General features: G+C 48.2%; 1 protein-coding gene across 2 annotated transcripts in view; it reads right to left on the bottom strand.

Annotated features, from left to right (window-relative positions):
- PCGF3 (polycomb group ring finger 3) overlaps positions 1–27,740 on the bottom strand; it is a 133,068-nt gene that overhangs the window by 92,196 nt on the left and 13,132 nt on the right. The window contains exon 1 of one of the 2 annotated variants that reach the window (XM_077345593.1): positions 762–1,092. The exons of the other annotated variant lie outside the window; for it this stretch is intronic. The gene's annotated coding sequence lies outside the window, so the exon portion shown is untranslated. Of the gene's footprint in view, positions 1–761; positions 1,093–27,740 lie in introns of those variants that run through there. 2 annotated transcript variants of the gene reach the window in all.

Below are 27,740 nucleotides of genomic sequence, written 5' to 3' on the forward strand. Positions count from 1 at the left end.
CACACCGAAAGAGAGGATTGCCTCAGGATTAGGAAGAGAAAGAAGTCACTAACATAGAAAAATAAGAATTGACTCCAAACTGAGGGAGAAGGCTCCATGGGGCAAGAGGTTGGGAAGAGAGGAAGACCAATCCAGGGGGCACCCAAATAAGAACAGGGCATATTTTGAGGGGAGGGCTCTCTGGGGGCGGGGGGGGGGGGGGGAAGAACGAGAGAGAAGTCTCCCAAACAGGCCGGCGAGAACAAGTCTTAACTCGAGATTCCCGGAGGAGGAGGAAGAACTCCCTAAAATAAGTGTCAGCTCCAATTTGGGAGGGGAAGCCCTCGACACTGGGGGGGAGGCACGGAGCAAAAGTCTCTCAACTCTGAAGCAGGGAAGACCAACACCCCTTCCCTGGAGGGCATGGGCAGCAACAGCCGCAGAAAGTTGCAGAGAAACGCACCCGCGCCCCCCTCCCCACAGCCGCCGCCACCCCCTGCCAGAAGGTTAAACGCCCCCCCCACCAAAAGCAGCCCCCGCCATGCGCGCAAAGGGGGCGCCTCTGACCGCAGAGCACCTCTCCCGGCCCCCACCTGCCCCTCCCCGGAAAGCAAACAGGAGGCGCCCCCCACCGCCCGCGCCCCCACCCCGGGCATGGCGAGGGGGCTTCTCCCCAGCAACCCCCCCCCCATGCCAACCCCGTGGCCCGGAGGCCGGAGGGGGCAGCCCCGCAGGGCCTCTGCAGAGGGGTGGGGGGAGAGAAGGCGAGAGAAGACACTGACCTGGCTGGGGGGAGGAGGAAGAGGAGGAGGAGGAGGAAGCAGCAGCAGCAGCAGCAACGAGGACGGCGCCGGCCACGCGGGTGGGTGGGGGGGGGGGAGGGGGGCCGCTCCCCTCAGGCACTCGCGGGGGCCGCTGGGGGAGCTCGGCCGGGCCGCCGGGGCTTTTTTGGGGAATACCGAGGGGAGCCAGGAGAAGGTGAGAGCGGGGGGAGGAAATTATTCCGGTCGGGAGTTAGTACAACAAAGAGGCGGAAATAGCCGAGCGGAGCCGAAAGCGCCCGAGCGGGGGCGCCGCGGAAGGGGAGCATGCGCGCTTGGGGCGCCGCGCGGGCGAGCGAGCGAGCGCGCGCGCCGCCTCGCCTCCCTCCCACCTTTCCACCTCCCCGTCCTTCCCGGCGCGGCTTCTCTCCGAGGGGAGGGGGGAAAGGGGCGGAGCCTGGATGGGCCCGCCGCTGCGGGTGGTGCCCGTGTGAGGGGAGCAGAGGGGCACGCGGGCGGAGGGGCGCGCACACGGACACACGCCCCTACCTCCCGTTCCTATGACGACGAGTGGCCGCCTGGGCGGGCCTGGATCATGGCTCGCTCGCCCCTCCACACCACAGGTGGTTGAGGAAGAGTCCCAGTGGCCGAGCTGGGAGAAAGGCGGGCCTTGTGGCTGCACTAAATAAATAAAACTGAAAATAAATAAAGTCCCCCCTGTGCTGCCCACCTCTTTGACCACCTGTACCAGAAATGTGCACCTCAGGTGTGGTTAGGAAGGCCAACCTACCTAGGGATGCTAGTCCCCAGGTGGGGCCAGGGGATCCCCTGGAAAGATAGCTCATTTCCAAGCAATAGGGATCAGTTCTCCTGGAGAAAATGACTGTTCCAGAGGGTGGACTCCATTGCACAGAGGTGGCCATATGGTGGGTCTCCAATTGTCCATGGACTACAAATGCCATGAGCCCCTACCAACTGTAGTCTGTGGACATTTGGAGACCCACTGTTTGGCCACCCCTGCCATAGCGTTACACTCTACTGAGGTCCTGCCCCAAATCCCGCCCACTCCCAGCTCCACCCCCAAAGTCTCCAGGAATATCCCAACTCTGAACTGGCAACCTAGGCGGCACCTGGAACATCTGCTATTTCAGTTCATCCCTGGATGAACAAGATCAGTTCCCCTGGACAGCTCTGGAAGGTAGACTCTATGGCAGGGGCAAATGCTGGCAGGGGCTCATGGGAATTGTAGTCCATGGACATCTGGAGGGCCGCAGTTTGGCTACCCCTGCTCTATGGCATTGTACTCGGCTGACGTCACTCCCCTCTTCAAACCCTGCCTACTACAATGAAGGCTCTGATTACATGTGTTCTTCACACCCAGTCCAGAATAGTGTCTTGCAGCTTGGGGAACATGCAGTGTATTAACACATGAAGCTGTCTTCTAGCTGAGTGAGTACATTGGTCCAGGGTCAAGTCTTTTGTATCATTTGCTACCTGATCTTTTTCTACTGGAGATACTGAGGACTGAACCTGGGATCTTCTGCATGCAAAACTTGATCAACCCATTACCCTCAATGTAGCATGGAGAAGTCCAACTTGATCGCATGGCGGGATGATGTAGAAACAAAACTCTTCACCACCCGCTAGTTTGCTCCTCAATAACGGATTGGGTGGCAGGAAGAACCATCAAGTCGCAACCAACTTATGGTGACTCCATAGGGTTTTGAACCCAAGAAGAAGAATTGGTTCTTATATGCCGCTTTTCTCTACCCGAAGAAGTCACAAAGTGGCTTACAATCGCCTTCCCTTTCCTCTCCCCACAACAGACACCCTGTGAGGGAGGTGAGGCTGAGAGAGCCCTGATATCACTGTTCGGTCAGAACAGCTTTATCAGTGCTGTGGTGAGACCAAGGTCACCCAGCTGGCTGCATGTGGGGGAGTGCAGAATTGAACCTCAATCGCCAAATTAGAAGTCCGCACTCCTAACCACTACACCAAGCTGGCTCTCAGACACATTGAGGGGTGATTTTGTCTGCCTCAGCATATCAACCCTGGACTTCCTTGATGATCTCCACTTCAATCAACTCTGCTTAGCTTCCAAATAACAAGATTGGGCTTGACTGGGCCCTTGAGGTCAGGTTAGGGGAAAGTCTTACGCACACCAAATCTAAGATAGATTTAAGTAAGTAGCCATGTGCTCATGAGTCCTTCCTACGCTGGGCATTGGTCAACCTGAACCACAAGGATTCGTCTGACCACATGGACTCTATCCACTTCATCCAGAACCTATTCTTCTGGCAAAACAAATATAGCATAATTTAACTAACCAGGCGCCATCAGTCACTAGGAACCCATGGCGACCCCAGAACCATGGGAGTCTTAAGAGATGAGCAGTTTGGGTTTGCCATGGCCTCCCTCTGCACAACATTCCCAAATGTCCTTGGGGGCCTCACATCCAAATACTAACCATGGCCTTCCAAGCTAAGAAAGTCCTAAATGGCTGACAATGTTGATGTGGCGCTCTGAACATCCGTGTGACAACATGACATAAAGAAGCATATGGCTTCCACATCCATTGGCAGTGACAGATGAACAGGAGTAGTCATAGAGTTTTTTCAGGAGGGCCAGTCAAAACAACAATGGGGCCTCAGAATCACTCAGGCAGAGGGAGGAGGAAGAAAGGGAGGAGATGAAGAACTGGCTTTTTGTACCCCACGTTTTACTAGCCCTAAGTCCAATTTTATTATACAGTTGAAGACCAGCAAGTCATAACATACTATCTAAAGGAGTCTCAAAGCAGCTTGCAATGGCCTAGCCCTCCTCTGCCCACAACAGACATTCTGTGAGGGAGGTGGGGCTGAGAGAGCTCTGAGACAACTGTGGTTGGCCCAAGGTCACCCAGCTGGATGCATGTGGGAGAGTGTGGAATCAAACCCGATTCACCAGATTAGAGGTGAACCACCACTCTTAGCCACCACACTAGGCTGGCCCAGTTGTAGGCAGTTGTGGGCCCTGCAGCTGATTCCCCCACTCCCAATGCTGCGTGAGATGCCAGCAGGCAGATCAGGGGATCAGCAGCCAGAAGGTCAGCTGGGAGCAAACCTAACAGACCTGCCACTCTCTGGTACCACCAACACACAGCCCTGCCCCTTGCCTGAGCTTCAGTCAGCAGCTGGGGCAGCTAGGGCAGCTAGCTAAAGGGTAGTGGGACATCCCAGCCTGCCTCTTCATGGAGGGCCAGGGGCAGCTATCCCAAATTCCTTGTGGCTAAGATGGCCACTGTACTGAAGGAGCCATACATCTGCATTCACACATCAAGGAGGCATGTTAGTTGGCTGTGGTCTCCCAATGAGCACTTAGCGCGGAGAGTTATTTTCTCTCTACAACAACCCTGTGAGATAAGTTAGGCTGGGAGATATCAGCTTCTCTTCAGGTGGCTTGGAGATCAAAACTCAGATCTCTGGGGTCCAGATACGGTGGGCTAGCCACCCACACCGCATTGACAGTGCAGTACTAAGCAGAGTACCCTAAGCCAGTGGACTTCAGTGGACTTACTTGGGTGTAACTTGGTTTAGGATTGTCCTGAGCATCTCCTAGAGGTGAACCATTCTATCCAAATAAACCAAGTTGAAACAAAGCAACCCAATGCATGAATCTATAAGACCTCAGCTACGAGATCTCAGACCTAGAATTCTATCTGCTTAGAAAGACGCTCTGGTTTTAATTTCCATGCAAAGTCTTAATAGATCTATGCGTTCGAAAAGAAGGGGAATATTAAAGGCTGCCAAGGAAATTCTAACGACCGACAGTTCATTTCCTACTTCTCAAGTTGCCGGCTTGCATCCTAAATATTTAGATTATGTTCCTAGGTATATTTATCAAGGTGAGAAGCCATTGTGAAAGTCTGTGCCCTAAAGACTTAATTGTTCTGAATGTGACTTCTACACAGCGCTATTTGCTCACTGCAGTTCTCTCAAAAATAAAAATCCCTGCTCTCTCCTTCCTTTGAAGAGGGAAGGGCATTTAGCACAGAAGCCTATGAGATAACTCTGTTATTGGATAGTCTGATTTATAAGGGGAAATGCTCTGAGACGCACACACCCCTGGAGATAGAGGGGGACCCATGTGAGCAGGAGAAAAAACCAAGAGTACAGACAGACAGCATGGTGTAGTGGTCAGAGAGCAACGGACTCTAATCTGGAGAACTGGGTTTGAGTCCCCACTCTTTTACTTGCAGCTAGCTGGGTGATCTTGGGCTAATCACATTACTTTTTAGAGCTGTTCTTGCAGAACAGTTCTCTTAGAACCTTCTCAGGCCCATCTACATCACAGGGTGTCTGTTGTGGGGAAAGGAAGGGAAAAGTGCTTGTAAGCTGCTTTGGGACTCTTTCAGGTAATGAAAGGGGGTATAAAAAAACCAGCTCATCTTCCTCTTCTTCTTCTCATTAGCTACTTGAAGACTAACAGCATTTGTGACAGGGGACGAGCTTTTGTGAGTCACTGCTGAAGAAGTGCACAGTGACTCACGAATGCTCATCCCCCTGCCACAAATGTCGTTAGTCTTCAAGGTGCTACTGGACTCTTTCTCTTTTCTTCATTCTGAGATGCCCTGTCCATTAAAGTGGTTTTACAGCTGAATGTTCTATTCATCTCACAAAAACATTCTGTCGGGCTCAGAATTCTGTCCTCCCCAGGTTCTGGCTGCCTGCCTGTATGCCTGAACTCCAGCCAAAGCTAAGTGAACTTGGTTCTCCTCTAAGCATGGTTGCTGCCATCAGGAACAACCCGGCGCAAACAGAGTTCCACTCTAGCGTACACTGAAGCCTTAAAGAACAACCCGAAGGGAGCCCTCCGAGTCTTGGTGCTGAATTTCCTCTAGTCGTGAGGAACAAAGCAGAGACGTGGGAAACGAAAGCAAGAGTCCAGGTCTAAATCTGTGCCACAGACAGGCTCCAGCCCCTTCTGAATAGCACAATGCATTCCCACCTTTGCCTGCTCCCTGTGCCACACAGTTAAGCACAGCTGGGCTTTGGTATTGCAACGAACTCAATAAAAATGCGCCGCTCGACTGGTTTTGTGGTTGCACTTTGGTGGCTGCACTTGCGGGTGATGATTAATCTCACACCTAGTTTCAGGACAGGCATGTATCACTCACCGCAAATGGGGACACTCCCTTTTTATTACCCACACACTCGCAGCAGTGTGGGACCGAGGCTTATTTTTCACCTCTTTCAACCTGCTTTGTTTACAACAATGTACGGAAGGAACAACAGAGAAAGGTGAACTGAGAACCAGCAGGGTCACATCCGAGCAAAATTACACGCATGCCTCGGTACCAACATTTTATGTTTTGACCGTATCACGCAACCAGAGGGGGTGACAGCTCCGGGTTGGGAAGCACCTGGAAAATTTGGGGGTGGAGCCTGTGGAGAGGGTGGGGTTTTGGGCAAGGAGGGACTTCAGCATGGTACAATGCCACAGAGTTCACCATCCGAGGCAGCCCTTTTCTCCAGGGAACTGATCTCTGTAACCTGGAGATCAGTGGAAAAAGTGGGAGAGCTCCAGGCCCCACCTGGAGGTTGGTAATGCTATGCAACCAGAGCCATGTTTATTCTTACTGACTCTCTTCAGCACGAACAGCACCCCTACCTGATTACATTTTTTAGCTTTGTTCCTAATTTCGATCTATATCCTCTAGATGGTACCTCAGGTCAGTCAAAGCAGACCTGAACAGGTTTTTTTTTCTTCAGTTAAACAACCTCCATAATCCAAAAGAATGCAGTTAGAGCATCTGTTATGAGCAAAGTGGAGGGCTATAAGATATAATCGGGGGAGGTGGGACACACCACTAGAAATTTTCCACACAGCACTGACCAGGGAAATCTAGAGCTCATCTAGTCCCAAAACCTCAGCAGCCTAGCACTATATTATTTACTGAGTATATTTTTACCCCACTTTTTCTCCTAGGAGAGCAGGGCAGCATATATATTGGTCTCTCCTCCTCCATTTTACCCCAACAAAACTGGCGAGGTAGGTTAAATTGTAAGAGAATGACTGACCCACAATTAACCAGTGAACTTTATGGCACAGTGGGGATATGAACCTGGGTCTCCCAGATTCTGGTCCACCAGATTCTAGTCCATCAAGCTGGCTCTCTCTCCCTGAAGAGGGCTAATCTTATTCAGGATTAGATGAGAAGGAACTGAACTGGGCAGTTCAGTGTGAAGAGGTGAGCACTGGAAAGTAGGAATACGGGAGTGTTAGGGGAAAACAGAATCAGGGAGCTTACACCTTATGGAGGGTACCCCTGATCCTGTTTTCATACACAGACTAGGATACTATAAGCCAACCTTTCACAACTGTTTTACTGTTGAGAAACCCCTAGAACATTCTTCAGGCTTCAAGGAACCCTAGAAGTGGCACAATCATGCAGAATATGGTTGGGAAACATAACTGTGGACACGCCCATCTGGGGCCCCTCCCCTTCCTACCCCCTCCAGGCCCATCACTGGCCATTTGGGAAGGGGGGGAAGCTCAACATGCCCATATATGGTCATATAACCCGATAAACGTTTAACAAGTTTTGAAAATATGTAAAATAATAATTAATTTAATATGTAAAAAATTAATTTAAAATATGTAAAAAAAAAATTAATGCATTCTGGAAACCCTTCCAGAGCCATCACGAAACCCTAGTTGAGAAAGCCTGCTTTAAGATGGCCTGTATGGCCCCTTCCAACTCTATGATTCTATGATTCTAAGATGTAAAAAGTAATGGGATAGAATTAAATAGAATCAGAGGTGTACTTCCCCTAATTCTGGGATACTCATTCATTCATTTAATTTATTTGTAGCCCACGTTTCTCCCCAGTGGGAACCCAAAGCAGCTTACATTGTTCTCCTCTCTCCTCTGTTTTATACTCACAACAACCCTGTGAGTTAGGTTAGGCTGAAGACACAGTTAGCAAGCAAACTTTCATGGCAGAGGGGGGATTCGAACCTCAGTTTCCCAGATCCTCGCCTGACACTTTAACTATAAGCTCTAGGGTCACCATAAGCCCAGTCTCCTCTCTCCTTCTGACAAGCCGGGTTTGATTCCTGGCTCCTCCACATGCAGCTATCTGGGTGACCTTGGGCTCGTCATGGTCCTGTCAGAGCTGTTCTCACAGAACAGTTCTCTTAGGGCTCTCTCAACTTCACCTACCTCACAGGGTGGGGAGAGGGAAGGCGATTGTAAGCTGCATTGAGACTCCTTTGGGCAGTGAAAAGTGGGGTATAAAAAACAACTCTTCTTCGCCTTAATATGCATGTCTGCATCCCCACAGAATCTCCAAAGTGTGCAGTAACCCTGCCCTGTTTTTAGATCGCCAAGATTCCACCACCCTGATACAACTGAATTGCTTCAGCATTTCCTCCAACTTTCCTAACAAAGCACAGCATTAGGAGACAAGGCTGGGAGGGAGAAAAACCTGCTAACATCCTGACACGGTGTGGCCACAGCTAACAACAAGTAGGTCACTGGTGTGACGGGTGGGGTTCCCAGCTTCAAACTGGGAAATTCCTAGAGATCTGTAGGTGGGGTTTGGGGAGGGCCAAATTTGGAGGCAGGAAGGAGCTCAGAGGGACCAGCTCAGAGGGACTGTAATGGCAGAGCTCACTCTATCTGAAGCTGCAGTTTCCTCCAGGAGGACTAGCCTCATGACTCTGGAGATCATTAGTAGTAATTCCAAGAGAACTCCAGACCCTGGAGGGACGTTGGCAACCCTCACTGCAGGGGACCAAACCATCGGTCCATCTAGTCATGCGTTGCATATTCTGACTGGGAGCAGGTCTCAGACAGAGAAAGGTGTTTCCTCACCCCTCCTCTAATTCTTATTATTAAATTTATAGACCGTCCCTCTCTGCGAACAGAATCAGGGTGTTTTACAACATACTAAAGTCAGTTTAAAGTACAATAAAAGCAATAAACAATAAATACCCCATGCTCTCTTTTACCACTTCTTTTCCATGTATTCATACAGTGGGATGTTCTGGAGAGGGAAGAATGATTTTATTGACATGTTCTGGCCTAAACCATAAGCCTGGTGGAAGAGTGCTGTTTTACAGGCCTTGCGGAAGTTAAGTGGTTCCGTCAGGGCCCGAGCCCGGATCTTGGCTGGCAACTGATTCCACCAGATTGGAGCCAGGTCCAAGAAGGCCCCTCTCTGGTCAATGCCAGATTAACTTCTTTTGGGCCAGGGAACACCATCATGCTGGTATTTGAAAGGGCATATTGGGAAAGTCAGTCCTTCAAATAAACGGGTCCCACACCACCTTGGAGGTTAGAATCAAGACCAGAAACTTGCTCTGGAATTCCATTAGCAACCAATGCAGCTGCTGGAAGATAGGGTGAATATGGGCCCTCCATGGTGTCCTAGGAAGGACCTGTGGTGCTGCATTTTGTACCCACTGTAGTTTCCAGGTTAAGGGAGTTAAGGGCAGACCCACGTAGAGCAACTTACAGCAATCTAACCTACAGGTGACCATTGCATGGATCACTGTGGCTAGGTTTTCCAGGGTTAGATAGGGCACTAGTAGATTCACCTGGCGAAGGCGGAAAAATACCTGATGTGCTACCCCTGCAATCTGTGCCTCCATTGAAAGAGAGGCATCGAAGATCCCGCACACACATGTTCCCTACATCTGAGATGTCAGGGGTTAACTAAAATGGCAAGTAAAGGACACCCTCTCCTGAACTCTGCCCTTTCTCCCCCTTACAAAGACAGTCCGAGAGCTGCAGGTGGTCTCAAAGCCTCTCCCATCTCAACTAAAAAACCCCTCAGGAACTAGTTCCAGAAGGATGGGAGGAGGCTGCGTCCCGTAAAAGCAACATGGGGGCAAGTTTAGAAAAGCAGGCCGGGCCTTTTGCAGTATCCATGACAACAGCTCCAGTGATGGGGGAGAGCCGAAGGAAAACGACTCACCCCATTCTATTCTTCGCCGAACGTCCCCTGTGAAGGAGCTGGAGCCCAGGTCTTGACAAGACATGTGACCAAGAGTGGGATTATGGGCAGTGGAGTCTCGTCTGTGAAACCTGACAGGTCTGGTGGGTACATTCATGTTCACACTCATCTATTATGAGTCAATCCCATTGCATTCGCCATGACTCAGGATCAAGTAAGCCAGCATTAGGATAGTGTGGCGCGCGACTGATGGAACAGAGATCCGTCTTTTATCGGATACATTTTTTTAAAATCCCGCCCTTCCTCCGGGGGCGGCGTATAAACCTGTCCCCTCCTCCACCGTATCTTTACAGTGACCCTGTGAGGTAGGCTGACCTCAGAGAGAGACCGCGATAGCTCCGAAGTCACCCCGTGAACTTGGCAGCTAACCAGAGATGCTCTAACCCCCACATAATACTAGCTCCCAGCATAAAGAGCAGAAGGATCAAATTACTTAATTACAGGGTTTTGGACTCTGTTTTCCCCAGTAATACAATGCTGTTAGATTTCATAACAATCCCTGAGAGTGAAGGCGGTAGTTCTTAGGCTGTCAAGGATAAAGACAATTCTCAGGAAGGTGATATCTGATACAAGGCTTTACGGTTAGAATTGTGAGAAAAATGGAAAAATTAAGGCGGATTCCTCTAGGGGCAGTCTAGAAGAAGAGTTGGTTTTTATACCTTGCTTTTCACTACCCAAAGGAATCTCAAAGTGGCTTACGATCGCCTTCCCTTCCTCTCCCCACAACAGACACCCTGTGAGGAATGTGAGGCTAAGAGAGCTCTAAGAGAATTGCTCTAACAGGACTGTGACTAGCCCAAAGTGTTAGATTTCATAACAATCCCTGCATATGAAAGAGTGGGGAATCACACTTACTAGGTTAGAGTCCGCTGTCCTTAGCCACAACACCATAGGGGCCCATGGGCACATGAGGCTGCCTTATACTGAATCAAGGTCAATACTGTATATTCAGACTGGCAACAGCTCTGCAAGGTCTCAAGGAAAGGTCCTCCATATCTAGGGTTGCCAGCTCCAGGTTGGGGAAAACTGGGAGACTTTGGGGGTGGAGCTTGCAAAGGGTGGGGCTTCAGTGAGGGGAGGAACTTCAGTAGGGTATACAGCCCACTTCCTGAGCAGCCATTTCCTCCAGGGGAACTGATCTCTTGCCTGGAGATGAGCTGTAATTCCAGGAGATCCCCAGGTCCCACCTGGAGACTGGCATCTCTAGCTTCACCCCAAGTTGAAAATATGACAGCCTGAAACCTGAAGGTACTGAAATTTCAGAAACTGATTCTGATTTGAGAAACAGGTGTGATGACTGTGGAATGAATCTGCCCATGCATAGACTTTGCAAATGGGACCTGGCTTGGTGTAGTGGTTAGGAGTGTGGACTTCTAATCTGGTGAGCAGGGTTCGATTCTGCACTCCCCCATATGCAACCAGCTGGGTGACCTTGGGCTCACCACAGAACTGATAAAACTGTTCTTACCGAGCAGTAACACCAGGGCTCTTTCAGCCTCACCTCCCTCACAGGGTGTCTGTTGTGAGGAGAAGAAAGGGAAAGTGATTGGAAGCCGCTTTGAGACACCTTCGGGTAGAGAAAAGCGGCATATAAGAACCAACCGTTCTTCTTTTCCACCCCACTGAAGTCTACTGAGCACCCACAGAAATTTTGTTCCTGTGGGTCAACAAACCCTTTGGAACCCTACTGGAGGCAAAGTGGGTGTCTAAGGTGGGAAGTGCCCCTTTGTCTAGACACGTGCCGTTAAAACTATGTCACTTTGGGGTTGGATATGCCCCACTATTTTGTCCGATGTGCTCTTTTATCCCACAGTAAATTCCTGCTCACAGAATGGCAACAGATTTAGGTGGATGTGAAACAGCAGAACAAAGTCTGGGTCCAGAGGCACCTTGAAGACCAACAAAGTTCTATTCAAGGTATCAGCTTTTGTGTCCAAGTGCACTTCTTCAGATACTGTGAAACAGAATCCTCTCCACCATTATGTGTAGGTAGAGTGGGGCGGGGGGGGGGGTGCAGGAGAGGAGCTGCTAATTGCCAGGAAGGGCTAGCTCAGGGGTAGTCAAACTGCAGCCCTCCAGATGTCCATGGACTACAATTCCCAGAAGCCCCTGCCAGCATTTGCTGGCAGGGGCTCCTGGGAATTGTAGTCCATGGACATCTGGAGGGCTGCAGTTTGACTACCCTGCTAGAGTCCACATGCATAACAAATTGGGCGATAATAGCTAAAATTAGATTAAGGCAGTTGTCAAGATCGGTGAAGGGCAGTCAATCAGCATACCAATACAAGAGTTAAGGGACAAACATGAGAACATGTAAGAAGATCATAGCCTGACGAAGGGTGCTTGCTCTCGGAAGCTCACGCCTTGATTAAATCTTTGTTGGTCTTAAAGGTGCTACTGGACTCTGATTTTATTGTGCTACTTCAGACCAACACGGCTGCTCATTTGAACATGAGACCAAAGTTTCAATCCAGTGTCAACCCCAAGACCAGCTGAGAATAGCATGCACCTTCAGGTACAGTGAAACAGATTTCCTTAAATGTTACTTATGGATAGGGGGGGTTAGTTGCCAGAAGAGGCTAATTAGAGTAAAGATGCATATAAGTAGCTGAGCAGTAAATACAGCTAAGATCTAAATGGCACATTTGGTGAGATTTGTAAATAGCAGCAAATTGGCATACAGGTTATAAAGGAATTAACAACAGATGTGAGAATCGAGTTTTAGTCCAGTCCCCCCCCCCCAAAAAAAAATACCAACAAAGTTCAATTGATGGGCATAAGTGAGAATTCAGTGATTTAACATGTGTAGTGAGATTAGATGCTGATATCCCTGTTAAGCCCAGGGTGTTCCATTCTCCTGAGCGTTGTAATAACTTACAATTCAGCAGCCTCCCATACCTATGTGTTATTGAAATTCCTTTGCAATAAAACAGCTACTCTGAGATCCTCCACTGAATGCCCTGGGAGGCTGAAATGTTCTCCTACATGTTTCTCAGTTTTGTGATTCTTGATGAATGGCAGCAATTTTTGATTAGTCGCCTGCTGCAAACTTCCCATTCGCTGCTCATGCTGTTAACCAGGGGGAATCCCTGTCCCCCAGGGGCAGCATTTCAGGCAGTGGGATGGGGTGAGAATAAACTCCTTTTCAGCAGCCAGTCCCATTTTGCCTTCCTTCCGCAGAAATTTACCACCGGATCCAAGCGATTGTTTAAAGGACATAATATGGATTTTATGTAGCTCTCTCCTTCTCCTTCTCCACAGTTAGAATGGCACATGCTGTGCTTGATGATGACACATTACCGATGAGGTCAATGTTGTTCTAATATTTAACTCAAGACCCAGATTTACGGATAGCTTTTCGTGCTGCGCTCTGGTAGGCTTTCCTGGAGACAAACACCAGGGTGTACGTCAGCCCCTCTGGGAAAATCAAAAGCAAATCCAGCACCGTCTCTCTGAAATGAATGTCAATTGAGGCTATTTAAACCATTCCTTCTCCTTCTCTGCAGTAGCACCTGCCCTGTGGGGAAAAAGCTTCCAGAAGAGGACAAGCAGCGTACCTTCTCTGGCAACATTTCACAAATGATGTCGAACTGTATTTTCCCCACAAGTCTTCGAGCTGGGCTCTGTGGGTTTGGGACTTTGATTTAATCTTGGTGGTTCTTGATGGTGGTTAACGATGGGCTATCTAAAGCTGTTTCAGGCATAGTTAAGAGGTGAGGCAAGGTATGGTGCTGGGGTTAACGGGTCAGACAAGGATCTGGAGACCCAGTTTTGAATCCCTGGTCTACAATGAATGCTTGCTGGGTGACCTTGGATCGGTTGCACAGGTTGCACCTGCCCTCCCTCACAGGGTTGTTGTGAGAATTAATAAATTAAGGTTTAAACTAGCGTAGACAGAATTGTTTCACTGGACATTGGGGGAGCATTACATATTTGACCCACCTGGGAAGGGATGCTGGCCTCCAGGTGGGACCTGGGTATCCCCTGGAATTAGAGCTCATCTCTTGACTACATCATTCAGTTCCTGTGGACTAAATGGCTGCTCTGGAAGGTGGGCTCTCTATTCATTCATTCATTCATTCATTCATTCATTCAATTTATATACCATCACTCATGGCGGTCTACAATATAAAACCAACAAAATCACAATAAACACAATCACAATAAATCTCCAATAAAAATGACATGAACAATAAGCAATAAATGGCAGCATAGATGTAGCCAATTCTTTCATGACTTTATCCATGTTCTCTCCCTCTAAAACGTTAGTCTCCCACCTATTGCCAGCCTTGGTGACATAGTGACATCACTTCTGGCGTGATCTGGAAGGGACATTACAAATAAAAATAATAATAGTGACATCACTACCGGCGTGACCTGGAAGTAGCAGAAGCCGTGGGCTAGCGACCCTAGGTAGTGAAGGATCATTAAGGGCTATTGATATATGAGCTTATCGGGAATGTTCATTGACAACTGGCTACCAATTAATGGTCATGTTTTTGTGATCAAAGCCACCAAAAAGAATGACAAAGCCAAGCTTGGCTTTCTCGTGCATAATAGAAGTCCCTCACCACCCCTGAATCTGAGAGCTTTGGAGGTATTTTACAGCACATTGCTAAGCAGAGAGACACCTTTCTAAATCCTCCAAAAACAATGGGCTAGGAAGAACACTACTCTGTTCAGGCCAGGATGGTAAGCCTCAACTACTGTCATCAACTTGTGTTAAAAAATGTATTCCTGTGTCACTGTATGTATCCTATGTAAAGACACTAATGTGGCCACAGTGGAAGAGACTAGCCACACCCAACACAACAACACAATTTACCCCAGAAATCCCAGTTAGGACTAGTCTCTGTCCCCCTGCCTCGATGTATTTGTTGTTCAGCATACTAAACAAAATTAAAATGAATGCGGTAAGCTTGGATCAATTTAATTGGTAGTTTTTACCTCTGGCATTTTACCCCACTGAGATTCTTGTCCTGCCCTGGATCCATCCTTAAATCTCCAGGAGTTTCCCAGTTTGGATCTGGCAATGGCCATCTCCAATCTCACCCCCACTCTCTGAGGGCCCAAGGCAGAGCAGCAGGAAATCTTACTCCCAAATCACAAGTTTTCCATTTCATCCGTGCTGCATATCTAAACCAGGCCTGAGTCTTAAGTTTTCCACAATTCTTTCTAATCAAACTCAGTTTCTCCCCAAAGAGACCCTGAATGCTGACACGACTCCATGGAGTCCCCTACATTTTCATGATTTCCCGGAACCGGAGTAATAGATTTTGTGGATGCTGAGCATTAGTAGCTCTCCTCCCATTATATTTCAGAGTTTGGTGAGTCATCTCAGGTTTGAGATTATAACATCTCAGGGTGACGGATGAATTGAGCTATTTGCAAAACTATTACCATCAGTTTTCTTTCCTGCTGTTTTTCGTTCCGTACGTTAAAAATAAATACGTCTAGGCGTTAAAGGAGAGAGGGAAGAGTTCCCAACAGGACTGGGGGTTTCGGCGGCGGCCCAACAGTAACTGCAGACGCTGAGTATAATATCTTATTCTGTAAATGAGATAGCATGGTCAGCTCTTTAGCTGGCAGGACTCCTTTAGTAATTAGAACATTTTACAGGGGGTGCAAAGTATGTGAGGGAAATAATTTCTCAGGCTTTTTCACAAGTGACTCCCGTACTCTGGAAACATGACAGAGGCTGTAAGATGAAGTGGAGTTTGGAAGAACAGAAGAAGAAGAGCTGTTTTTTTGGACCCCGCGTTTTCATGCCCAAAGGAGCAGGAAACACCTTTCCCTTTCTCTCCCCACCACAGAACCTTGTGAGGTAGGTGGGGCTGAGAGAGCTCTAAGGGAACTGCTCTGCAAGAACAGATCTAAAACATCCTGTGACTAACCCTAGGTCACCCAGCTGCCTGCCTGTGGAGGAGTAGGGAATCAAACCCAGCTCTCTCTCAATTAGAGTCTGCTGCTCTTCAGCCACTACACCATGCTGGCTCTCAAGAAGGGCCACGATTCCTTCCAGTCATCTGACTAATGCAGGTTGTCATGGGTCCTGATGTTTTGCTGTTTTTGCATATCATCAGTCCAAAGAGGCCAAAAGTTGGGTCAGTTTTTTAAATAATACCTCAGATCTCTATTGGTATAGCTTGGTTTAGTGGTTAGGAGTACGGACTTTCTAATCTGGCAAGCCAGGTTTGATTCCCTACTCCCCCACATGCAGCCAGCTGGGTGACCTTGGGCTCGCCAGGGCACTGAGAAAGCTGTTCTGACCAAGCAGGAATATCAGGGCTCTCTCAGCCTCACCCACCTCACAGGGTGTCTGTTGTAGGGAGAGGAAAGGGAAGGCAAATGTAAGCCGCTTTGAGACTCCTTCGAGTAGAGAAAAGCAGCATATAAGAACCAACTTTTTTTCTACCCTGCAAGGGAGGTGAGGCTCAGAGAGCCCTGATATTTGTGCTTGGTCAGAACAGCTTTATCAGTGTTGTGACGAGCCCAAGGTCACCCAGCTGGCTGCATGTGGGGAGCGTGGAATCAAACCTGGATCACCAGATTAGAAGTCTGCACCCATAACCATGACACCAAGCTGGCTCTCTGCCTGCTTGGAAATGTTTTAGATATCTGTGCTCCCAGCTGTACATGCTGCCTGTTACTACTGGAGGAGGTCATGTGGCTGGGGCACAAAAGATTCCTGGCAGCCATGGCAGTGGCGCTCCTAGCTTGGAGAAGGGGTAGGAACACAGTGTAGGCAGCTATGACTGCAGGTGGTAGGAGACCTTGCTAGAGGGCTGGAGAAGGAGTCCCAAGTGAGCAGGTGGGTGGATGGGCAAGAAGAAGAAGAGCTGTTTTTTAATACCCCACTTTTCGCCATCCAAAGGAATTTTGAAGTGGCTTACAAATACTTTCCCCTTGCTCTCCCCACAACAGACACCCGGTGAAGTAGGTGGGGCTGAGAGAGCCCAAAGAGAACTGTTCTGCAACAAGAGCTTTCAGAGAAATGTGACTAGCCCAAAATGTGAGAGAACTGTGACTACCTGAAGAAGTCTGAAAACAGCTTACAATCTTCTACCCTTACTCTCCCCGCAACAGAAACTAGGTGGGACTGAGAGAGTTCTGAGGGAACTGTGACTGGCCCAAGGTCACCCAGTAGGCTGCATGTGGACGAGTGGGGAATCAAACCTGGTTCTCCGCCTGCTAAATCATGCTGTTTCCATCTTCTTCAGCAACCATTTGCAAGTGGATTTTGCCAGTTGCAAGTTACACTCAAAGAGGGTTATTTAATGTGAATGAGTTTCCCTCTCCGTTTTGTAACATTATATGCACTGAGCTTTTTATGTGCACACTGAAAACTATCATAAACACCCTGTTGGAATTGTCATATTCCAAACTTCTGCGGACCTCCTTCTGTGGGATCTTTATACAACAGCTTTTGGGAGCCAGCTTAGTATAGTGGTTATTATGAGCAATGGCCTCTAATCTGGAGCACCAGGTTTGATTCCCCACTCCTCCACATGCAGCCAGCTGGGTGACCTTGGGCCAGTCACAGTTCTCTCAGAGCTCCCTCAGCCCCACCTACCTCACAGGGTGCCTGTTGTGGGGAGAAGAAGGGAAGGCGATTATAAAGTGCTTTGAGTCTCAAAAAGCTGGGTACAAAAATACCAGCTCTTCCTTTTTTTACAAGAAGAGTAAAACAAGGATTCGCAACACACATTTATGCCTGAAGAGCAGCCCAGTCAGCCATGACAGTCATATTCAGTGGGTTATCATCTGCCTTAAAACCTGATTTCCCAGTGACTTAATTGACAGACTGAAAGTTTAGATGCCGTTAAATAAATGCGAACAATCCCTGCAAGTTTTACATTTTGTTGTTAGGTGCGAAGTTGTGTCCGACCCATCGCGACCCCACGGACAATGATCCTCCAGGCCTTCCTGTCCTCTACCATTCCCTGGAATCCACTTAAGTTTGCACCTACTGCTTTAGTGTTTCCATCCAGCCACCTCATTCTCTGTCATCCCCTTCTTCTTTTGCCCTCAATCACTCCCAGCATTAGGCTCTTCTCCAGGGAGTCCTTCCTTCTCATGAGGTGGCCAAAGTATTTGAGTTTCATCTTCAGGATCTGGCCTTCTAAGGAGCAGTCAGGGCTGATCTCCTCTAAGACTGACCGGTTTGTTCGCCTTGCAGTCCAAGGGACTCGCAAGAGTCTTCTCCAGCACCAGAGTTCAAAAGCCTCAATTCTTTGACGTTCGGCCTTCCTTATGGTCCAACTTTCGCAGCCATACATTGCAACTGGGAATACCATAGCCTTGACTAAACGCACTTTTGTTGGCAGGGTGATGTCTCTGCTTTTCAGGATGCTGTCTAGATTTGCCATAGCTTTCCTCCCCAGGAGCAAGCATCTTTTAATTTCTTTGCTGCAGTCCCCATCTGCAGTGATCTTGGAGCCCAGGAAAATAAAATCTGTCACTACCTCCATTTCTTCCCCATCTATTTGCCAGGAATTGAGAGGGCCGGATGCCATGATCTTAGTTTTCTTGATGTTGAGTTTCAAGCCAGCTTTTGCACTCTCCTCCTTCACCCACATCAAAAGGCTCTTTAGTTCCTCTCCGCTTTCTGCCATTAGAGTGGTATCATCTGCATATCTGAGGTTGTTGACATTTCTCCCTGCAATCTTGATCCCAATTTTTGACTCATCTAACCCCACCTTTCTCATGATGTGCTCCGCATACAGCCTTGCCAAACTCTTTTCTCAATTTTGAACCAATCAGTGATTTCATGCCCAGTTCTCACTGCTGCCTCTTGACCTGCATATAAGTTTCTCAAGAGTCAAATAAGATGCTCTGGTATTCTCATCTCTTTAAGAACGTGCCACAATTTGTTATGCTCCACACAATCAAAGGCTTCAGCATAGTCAATGAAGCAGAAGTAAACGTTCTTCTGGAACTCCCTAACTTTCTCCATGATGCAGCATATGTTGGCAATTTGATCTCTAGTTCCTCTGCCTCTTCGAAATCCTGCCTGTACTTCCAGAAGGTCTCGGTCCACATATTGCTGGAGCCTAGCTTGTAGGATTTTGAGCATAACTTTGCTAGCATGAAAAATGAGAAATATTACATTAGCCCCCTACAAACACAGACTTACCAAATAAAGCCCTCATTCGTCAAACTCAACTTCCATCTGATTTTTTTTGTGGGGGGGGGGGGAGGAATTCTCTTCCTGGTTAATCACTGATCATTCGGTGACTCGTGTGAGTTGGGCAGTGCCGAACTCTGAAGAGCTTCATACATAATAAATATTATTCTACCTAAAGCTGCATTTGATTAACCTACCAATTGAAGCTTGAAGCCCTTATGAACACAAATATTCCTTAGGAAGAATATTTCTAATGAGACCCACATGACGAATTGAGGGTGAGGAAAAATCCACTCGGAGAGTATCGATTTCTGTGTTGTTTTCATTTGCTCGCACCTTTAGAACAGGAATACATCGGATTTTTAAATCGGATGCTTCCCTCCCCCCCTCCCATCAGACACACGGAACATCACTGGAGGGTTGCCAGCCTACAGGTGTGGGCGGGAGGTCTCTTGCTATTATAACCAATCTCCAGGCTACAGTGATCAGTTTGCCTGAAGAAAATGGCTGCTTTAGGAGGCAGACTCTCCGACATCTGTGCACTAGTCGGTCTGCAGGGGGTTGGACTAGATGACCCATGAGGTCCCTTCCAACTCTAGGATTCTATGTACCTACATGCATACATGATGTGCTCATGAGCTGGTGATCCCATGGAAGCATGCAATGTTCCTACTCCCCCTGTATCTATGGCTGATTGAGAGCCCTTTTGGAACATATGTACAGAGTTTCTTTCTGCCGTATACGGTGGGGGGCTCAGCTAGCAAGGGGCCCTGGTAGACTCCAGGTGGGAAATATGAATTAAAAGCCACCTGTAAGAAGTTGCAAAGCAAATATGTGAAGAAACTGACAAACTGGCCACGACGAAGTATGAAGTCAAAAAGTAGTCTTTAATTCACCAAAATCCTACTGATTTGTCATTTTGGTTGGTTTGGAGACTGTTTCGCATAAACCCACCAGGCAAATTAACAACCAGCTGGTTCTACTTCCGAGAGAGGTTTTTTTTTAACATCCAATGGCTAAGAAGATTGTATCCTGAAGGACTAAGCAGTCTTTGGATTTTGCTTGTTTTTGTAACTTCCCTTTTAAGAGTGACTTGGCAAATTTTGGCCATCTCCTATTTAAATCTACCCCACTTGTACTTGGTGAGGGACTTACCAGCTTTGTCAGCTGAGCCACCAGTACTTGATTCCCCCATGGAAGATCTTTTTTGCAAGCAATTTCTTGCTTGTTAGCATTATTCTGATTCATCCTAGGTAAGATATCTTCATTAATACGTGGTTAACTTTGAATTGGCTTCTATCTCTTCACCGGGTTTTGTATTCTTTCTCGTGTAAGATGGATGGCTTGAGTCATCTTGCAAATCAGCATCAAAACTGAATGTAAAACTTGTCACTATCTTCAGTAAGCAGAACACACAAATATGATTGTGTGTATGAGTTTATTCAACAGTTTTTTGGTTGGTAGTCCTGATATTGTTATATCGTAGCTAAGCTACTGAGGAAAGCTGTGAAAACATGTCTTTTACCGGTCCACATTTGGGCTTTATGTACTGATCTGAATTAAAGACTACATTTCGACTTCATATTTCATTGTGGCTAGTCTGTCACAAGCTCCAGGTGGGGCCTGGAGACCTCCTGGAATTATGACGCCATCATGAGGGGCGGTATATAAATTGAATGAATAACTGTACAAGCTACAGAGCTAAGTTCCCCTGGAGTACAAAACTGCTCAATCTATGCTACACACCTCCTCCCATGCCCCCTGCAGGCCGTTCTTCATATGTTTCTGTATCATGCACACTACAGATGATGCATATTCCAGAGAGAAGAGGGGAGAACCGCCATGGGAAATAAAGAGAAGGAAAACATGCAGGGAGGGAAGGTAATACTCTCTCCATAAGGAAAACCTGGGTGCCTAGCAGTCCTCCTGATCCTGGGCTGATTCTTCTAACCTGCCCTCCCACACCAGCCTCACCTGTTGACATGTCATTCTTTGAAACCTAGAGGTTCCAAGACAGAGAGAGATGGATGTAAAATAGGATCTTGTTTTGACCCAGCCTCTCCAAAGTACCTGGCAACTTGTTGCAGGCCAACTTGTTGCTCCATAGCAGAGCGTCAGCTTTGCATGATCCCACAGGGGAAAGGCTCTGGTAGTTGCAGATGTGAAAGACCCCAGAGACTTTCTACCCGTCAGGTGAGGCAATTCCAGTGAACAAAGACGCTGCAGAGCTGGGGGCAACTGTACGTTGAAGATTATCTTAGCAAGAGGGAAGCCCTCTGTCCCCTTGGCCCCTTGCATGGTAATGGGGCTTGTTGGGTTGTTCTTCACATCACTGCGAAAGAGAGGAACTGAACAGCTCTTCCCTCTGTAACTGCTGCTTGCAATGCCATGGTTCCCCACTCCTCTTCCACATGGAATCATAGATTCAAAGAATCATAGAATAATAGAGTTGGAAGAAACCTCCTGGGTCATCTAGTCCAACCCTCCTCACAATGCAGGACACTCACAACCCTATCGCTCATCCACTGTAACCTGCCACCCCCTTGAGCCTTCACAGAATCAGCCTCTCCGTCAGATGGCTATCCACACGCAGCCTGCTGGGTGACCTTGGGCCAATCATGGTTCCCTCAAAGCTCTCCTCTCAGCCTCACCTACCTCATAGGCTGCCTGTTGTGGGGAGAGGAAGGGAAGGTGATTGTAAGCCCCTCTGGGACATATGTCTAACATTGAATGGGTTGAAGACAGTACAAAATATTGGAATATACAAAATCGGCAGTGTGCATAACTAAGCAGAACAGAAAGGGGGCACTGGGTGTATGACTTTCGAATGATAGGGATTTTCAGATGATCTCCTCTAGTGTTCTAAATGGCTCAACAGGATGGGATGAAATTAATTCAAAAGAAATTCCATCTAAACATCCGGAAGGAGCTCCTGACAGAGCAGTTTCTCAGTGGAACGGGCTTCCTTGGGAGGTGGTGGGTTCTCCATTTTTGGAAATTTGTAAGCAGAGGCTGGATAGCCATCTGATGGAGAGGCTGATTCTGTGAAGGCTCAAGGGGGTGGCAGGTGACAGTAGATGAGCGATAGGGTTGTGAGTGTCCTGCATAGTGCAGGGGGTTGGACTAGATGACCCAGGAGGTCCCTTCCAACTCTATGATTCTATCATTCTCTTCATAAATAAAACTATTTTATTCTTTAAACAGCCTGGCGCTTTGCTCTCTTTGCATATTCTAACTGTGCCAACACAAAATTCCCTGTAGATTGACGAACACGAAACCAGTGCCGGAGCAAGAATACCATATTCGTCTCAGCGTCCCAGAAATCACACCTGCATGGCTTTCCTGCATCGTGGCTGGAACACTGACAAGGAAAGACCGCATCTTTTTCTGACCTAGTTTCCCCCAAACCCTTCAGTGCAGTTACACTGCTAGATAACCGATCAGTACCAGGGAGTGATAATGCAAAACGAAATGCAGAGTCAAATAATTAAGATCATTGCCTGGCTCCAAAAGGATCCAAACCTCACCAACATGAAGCACAACACCTGCAATGCGAAGAGACAGCTGTCTCTTCTCCTGGAACTGTCCCATTATCTGCTACCCCAATCAAGATGCAAAGAGGAAGAAGAGCTGGGGGGGTTATACCCCACATTTCACTACCCAAAGGAGTCCCGAAGCAGCTTACAAATGCCTTTCCCTTCCTCTTTCCGCAACAGACATCCAGTGACGTAAATGGGGCTGGGAGAGTTCCGAGAGAATTGCTCTGCAAGAACAGCTCTAAGGTCACCCAGCAAGCTTCTTGTAGAGGATGAGTGAGGAGTTAGAACAGATCTGGTATAAGAGAAGAAGAGAGGAGAGCTGGTTTTTTATACTCTGCTTTTCACTGCCCAAAGGAGTCTCAAAGCAGCTTATAAACACCTTCCCCTCCTCACAACAGACACTAGGTGAGGCTGAGTGAGCCCTGAGAGAACTGTGAATGGCCCAAGGTCATCCAGCAGGCCTCATGTGTCTCAGAAGGGCTTACAATCGCCTTCCTCTCCCCACAATGAGCACCCATTGAGGTAGGTGGGGCTGAGAGAGCTCTGAGAGAACTGACTGGCCCCCAGTCACCAGCTGGCTGCACGTGGAAGAGGAGTGGGGAATCTGCCACGCTTTAACCACGACACCACGCTAGCTCTCAAAGCCCAGAGCTGAAAAACATGGAGACCTCTGCTATCCCCAGAATTTCAGGCTCGGGGTTGACAGGCAATGGAGAGTCCCTGACATCAGGAAAGGCTAACCAGCTTATCTCCCTAGAATGCCCTTGAGATTGACTGAGGAAAGCTTGCAAACCTGCTAAGAATCCTCCTTTGGAAGTGTTAATCGGCAAGCCCTCCTCCGTGGCCAGATAAGACTGTTGCCCTCAGGGAAGATTAAGGCATGGAAAACCTCCTGTGGATCTCAGTAGCAACTCCTCTTGGGTTCATCTTTCTCCAGACGCATCATGCATCGCTGCTGCAGGAGTGCCCCCCAGGGATTATTTAAGAGCGTGCTCCACTTAGTGGTTAGGAGTGGCGGCTTTTAATCTGGTGAGCCAGGTTTGATTCTCCGCTCCTCCACATGCAGCCAGCTGGGTGACCTTGGCTTGTCACAGTCCTGATAGGTCTGTTCTCACAGAGCTGTCCTGGCAGAGCTCTCTCAGCCTCACCTCCCTCACAGGGTGTCTGTTGTGGGGAGAGGAAAACCAAATGTAAGCCGCTTTGAGACTCCTTTGGGTAGAGAAAAGCGGCATATAAGAACCCACTCTTCTTCTCTTTAGTAAAGTGGCTCACTGTTTTTAATGCTGAGGTCTCAGGTGCTTCTGGTTTAGTTATTAGTCATATATATATTATTTGTTTTGTTAGTTTTGTTATCGATCTTTGTTTTGTTATCCACCGGTCGTTCATCAACTGCCTTGAGTCTTTCTTTAGAGAAAGGCAGAGGCTTCACACCCAGGGCTTTTCAAAGTCAGGGCTCAAATGCAAGGATTTGGCAAGAGTGCCTCTGAGCAGGTGTAGAGTATCTTTCCCCCAGGATTGCCCGACACAAGCTGTTGATGGGCCGATATAGAAATATGAATTACTATTTTATTTGCAATGCCATGCACACCCAGCTGGGACAACAGACAGGGCTTACATCTCAGAGAACGCAATTTTTGAGCAGCCCTGAGCTACATCACCTCTTACGTTGGGGACGAGTCATTGCAATCCATCCCTCTTTCCCAAAAATCCCTTTAAGGTAGTGTTTCAAAACTTCACCCCATCTCCTTCCAGGGCTTCCTAACTGAGGGCAGCCCTTAATGTCATCTCTGTGAAGGGTAAAAGGAATATTCATGCATTTATTTAGATTTACCAGCTGCATAACCTTGCCTTTCAGCCTCACCAAGGCAATGGATGGGCCCAAAAGTCTGCCTATCTTGACAGCCACAGGACAACTGCAGGAAGGGCCATCTTGCACAGAGGCTCTTGCCTATAGCAGAATGCATCACGACACTGCATCGAAGACACTGCAGAGCTGGGGGCAGCAGTATGCTGAAGATTATTTTAGCAAGAGGGATGACCTCTGTCCCCTTGGCCCCTCATATGGTAACAGGGCTTCTCTGGTTGTTCTTTACATCACTGCAAGGGAGAGGAACTGAATAGCTCTTTCCTTTACAATCACTCCTCGCAATGTCATGATCCCCCTCTGTCAAGTCTCCAGGTGCAGCAGGGAGAGATGCTCAGGCAGCCAGGTAATTCAATGGAGTGGGCAAAGACATGGCCATAAAATGGAAGCCGGGGTCAACAGCCAGAAATCTGTCACTCACAGGCCAAGTCTGATATGAGCAAGAAGGAAGTCCATTATCGAGTCACAAGCCAAAGGTCAAGACAGGGAAGCAAGTCCAAGAAGTGAGGACCGGACTCTGGAGGTGCAGGTCCAGAAGAAACAACATGGCCAGCACGAATGGGTGTTTGCCCTCACCACTTTTAAACCTGCCTTGCAGCTAATCATCCACAGCTGACTCTGGGAGGCCACAATTAGCTGTGTACTCCCCTGCCTTGCTTTTGCTCCCTAGGTTCCGGGGGTTCCCAGAGGGCTGGAAGCAGGCAGCTGGCTCTTATCTGCTAGGTCAGGGCTACAAGGTGGATGTGAGTCTGTGCAAGCTCTTGGCTGGCAAGGTTGCATCTCCGTCTCTTATGTGCCAGCGTCTGCCACCTCTGATCGGGCTATGCTGGCCCTTCCTCCTCTGAGGAATCCTCACTGTTGTTAAGTCCAGACTGCCTCAGGACACCATGTGCACAAGCTCAACTAAGAGAGCAACAGAAAAGTGGAGCAGCAAGGGGGGAGAAGTTACAGTGAGATTCCACTGCAAAGCTGGGGAATAGTCAACACGGCCCTATCTGCGGATACTTAAATCTGCAGTTCAGGGCCACGTGGAGAGATGGGAGAGTGTTCAGCAGACTTAGAGGACTCCCCCACCCATCCAGGTTGCCAGAAAAACCAGAAAAAGCTTTTCTTAGAAAATGGAGGGTGGCTTTCAAAGCCCCAAGTACTGGTCTGCACATGTCCAGCTTGGTGAGAAGAGCCAGGTGACCACGTATGCCCTGATTAAGCCCACCCCCCTCTCCCCCCCAGGTGGGTGTATGGGAAAGAGAGACCAGGATCTGCTGCCAGGTCAGATAGACAGGTGGGTGGATGAGCACCCAGGCAGCCCACCTGGAGACATACAGGTGGCCAAGCAAAGAAGCCACCCCATCACCTCCCTGCTGTCGTTCCCCCCCCCCAAAAATAAATTACTGCTGAGGTGGAAGTGCTGGAGCAGGCAGGTAGGCAAGGAGGAAGGAGCACCTCTGCCCCCTCCCCACCAAAATCACTGCTGAGGCTGCAGAGGTAGAGACAAGCAGGAAGGGGAGGAAATTACATCCCTACATAATTCATTAGGAACAAGCCATCCCAATAAGTCATCCATCTCAATGTAATATACTACTCATACGATTAGTACATTCAGAAGAGATCCCTATTAGAATGTCATTAGCAGCTTTATACGAGGAGCTATTATTCCAAAGATGGCCCAATAAAGTAAACCTCATTTATTTTCATGTCATCCTTCACTTAGCTTCACCATTTCACATCCACAAACACGATCCCTTTGACATTTCATTTCTTTTGGCGTGTGTGCGAGGGTACATGCAAACTCAGTCCTTGTAGAGTTATTAAAAGAGTCACCAGTTTCTTGAAACAACAGCATTTAAGACATCACCAGCCGTTTATTTGCTTTTCTTTGAAAACCAATTATTTCCCTTTTCTTCACCCAAAGGGCTTTACAATTTTAAAAAAGTTTGTTCACAAGCAGACTTGAACACAGCCAACACTTTAACACAGAATGATCCGGGGCTGGGTGGAAAGTCAGAGAAATTTGGGAATGTTGAGCCTGGAGAAGAGGAGGTGGAGAGGGGACAGGGTTGCTCTCTTTTAAGTATTTGAAAGATTGTTACGTAGAGGAGGGCAGGGAGCAGTTCCTGTGGACAGCAGAGGGTAGGACCCGCAGTCCAGGGGTAGTCAACCTGTGGTTCTCCAGATGTTCATGGACTACAATTCCCATGAGCCCCTGCCAGCAAGCGCTGGCAGGGGCTCATGGGAATTGTAGTCCATGTACATCTGGAGGACCACAGGTTGACTACCCCTGGTTTAAACTACATGTAGAATGGTGCTGCCTAGATATCAGGAGGGAAATTTCAGTCCGAGTAGCTCAGCAGTGGACTTGGTTGTCTAAGGAGGTGGTGAGCTCCCCCTCACTGGCAGTCTTCAAGCAGCGGCTGGACAGGTACTTCTCATGGACTGCCACAGATTCGTAAAAATGTAAAAAAAAAAGAGGCAATGGGTCAACTAGAGTGCGAAGGGTTACATGGCATCCAACTATTAGAATTATTTCAGAATCAACACACCAAAACTGCCCAAATCCACTAAAATCAGGTCACTAAGAGCTCCTTCTGCTGGCGAATTGGAGGAATAGACACAGCTTCAAAGTCAATTTGCAAACGGGGGAAATGGTTAACTTTCTAGAATTTGGATCAAGAATCTGATGGAACGCTTCAGCTGCACACCAGGTGTGGCACCATGCAAATAAATGAAACTCCCCGTCCTGCAATCCCCTCCACAGCGAGACAATAATCTAATAACCCAAGCATTAAAGACAAATGAAAACTATTTTTAAAACCGAGAGGGTTTTTTCTTCGGATGCTTTGTGTCAGGGTCGGATTTCTCCCATGTTGCATTGTGTGAAGGAACACAGAAGTTCAGCTCTGGATTCTGTTTCACATAATAAAACTTATTCCATGTAAAGCACCACTAAACTAAAAACAGGATCTGCATTTAGAAGAAGAAGAAAGTAGGAGAAAAGGCATGAGACGAAGAGAAGTAGCAGCAGTGGTGGTGACGATGGTGGTTTTTCAACCCTTCTTTTTGCTACCCGAAGGCTTACACTCATCCTCCCTTCTTCTCCCCACAACAGACACCCTGTGAGGGAGGTGAGGCAGGCTGAGAGAGCTCTGAGAGAACTGAGACTGCCCCAAGATCACCCAGCTGGCTTCATGTGAAGGACTGGGAGATAAAACTCCAGATCTGAGGCCCCTTTTCCCAAAAACCAGAACAGTGCCCCTCCCTGATGAACCCAGCATGCCAATATCACTTCCGTGGTAAAAAAAAATGACATTCTTCTAAGTTGGAGTGAGTCTGAAGGCGAGGTGCATCAGAAAGCGAGAGACCCCTGCTTGGACCAGAGGACCTGGCAAACCTGCCTCCCCCACTTACCCTTCCTCCAATCACTTGCGCCTTTTCTAGTCCTCCGACTGCTCCCAACAAGCAGAGGAGCCG

Source organism: Paroedura picta, chromosome 7, assembly GCF_049243985.1.
Source record: "Paroedura picta isolate Pp20150507F chromosome 7, Ppicta_v3.0, whole genome shotgun sequence".
Taxonomy (NCBI): domain Eukaryota; kingdom Metazoa; phylum Chordata; class Lepidosauria; order Squamata; family Gekkonidae; genus Paroedura; species Paroedura picta.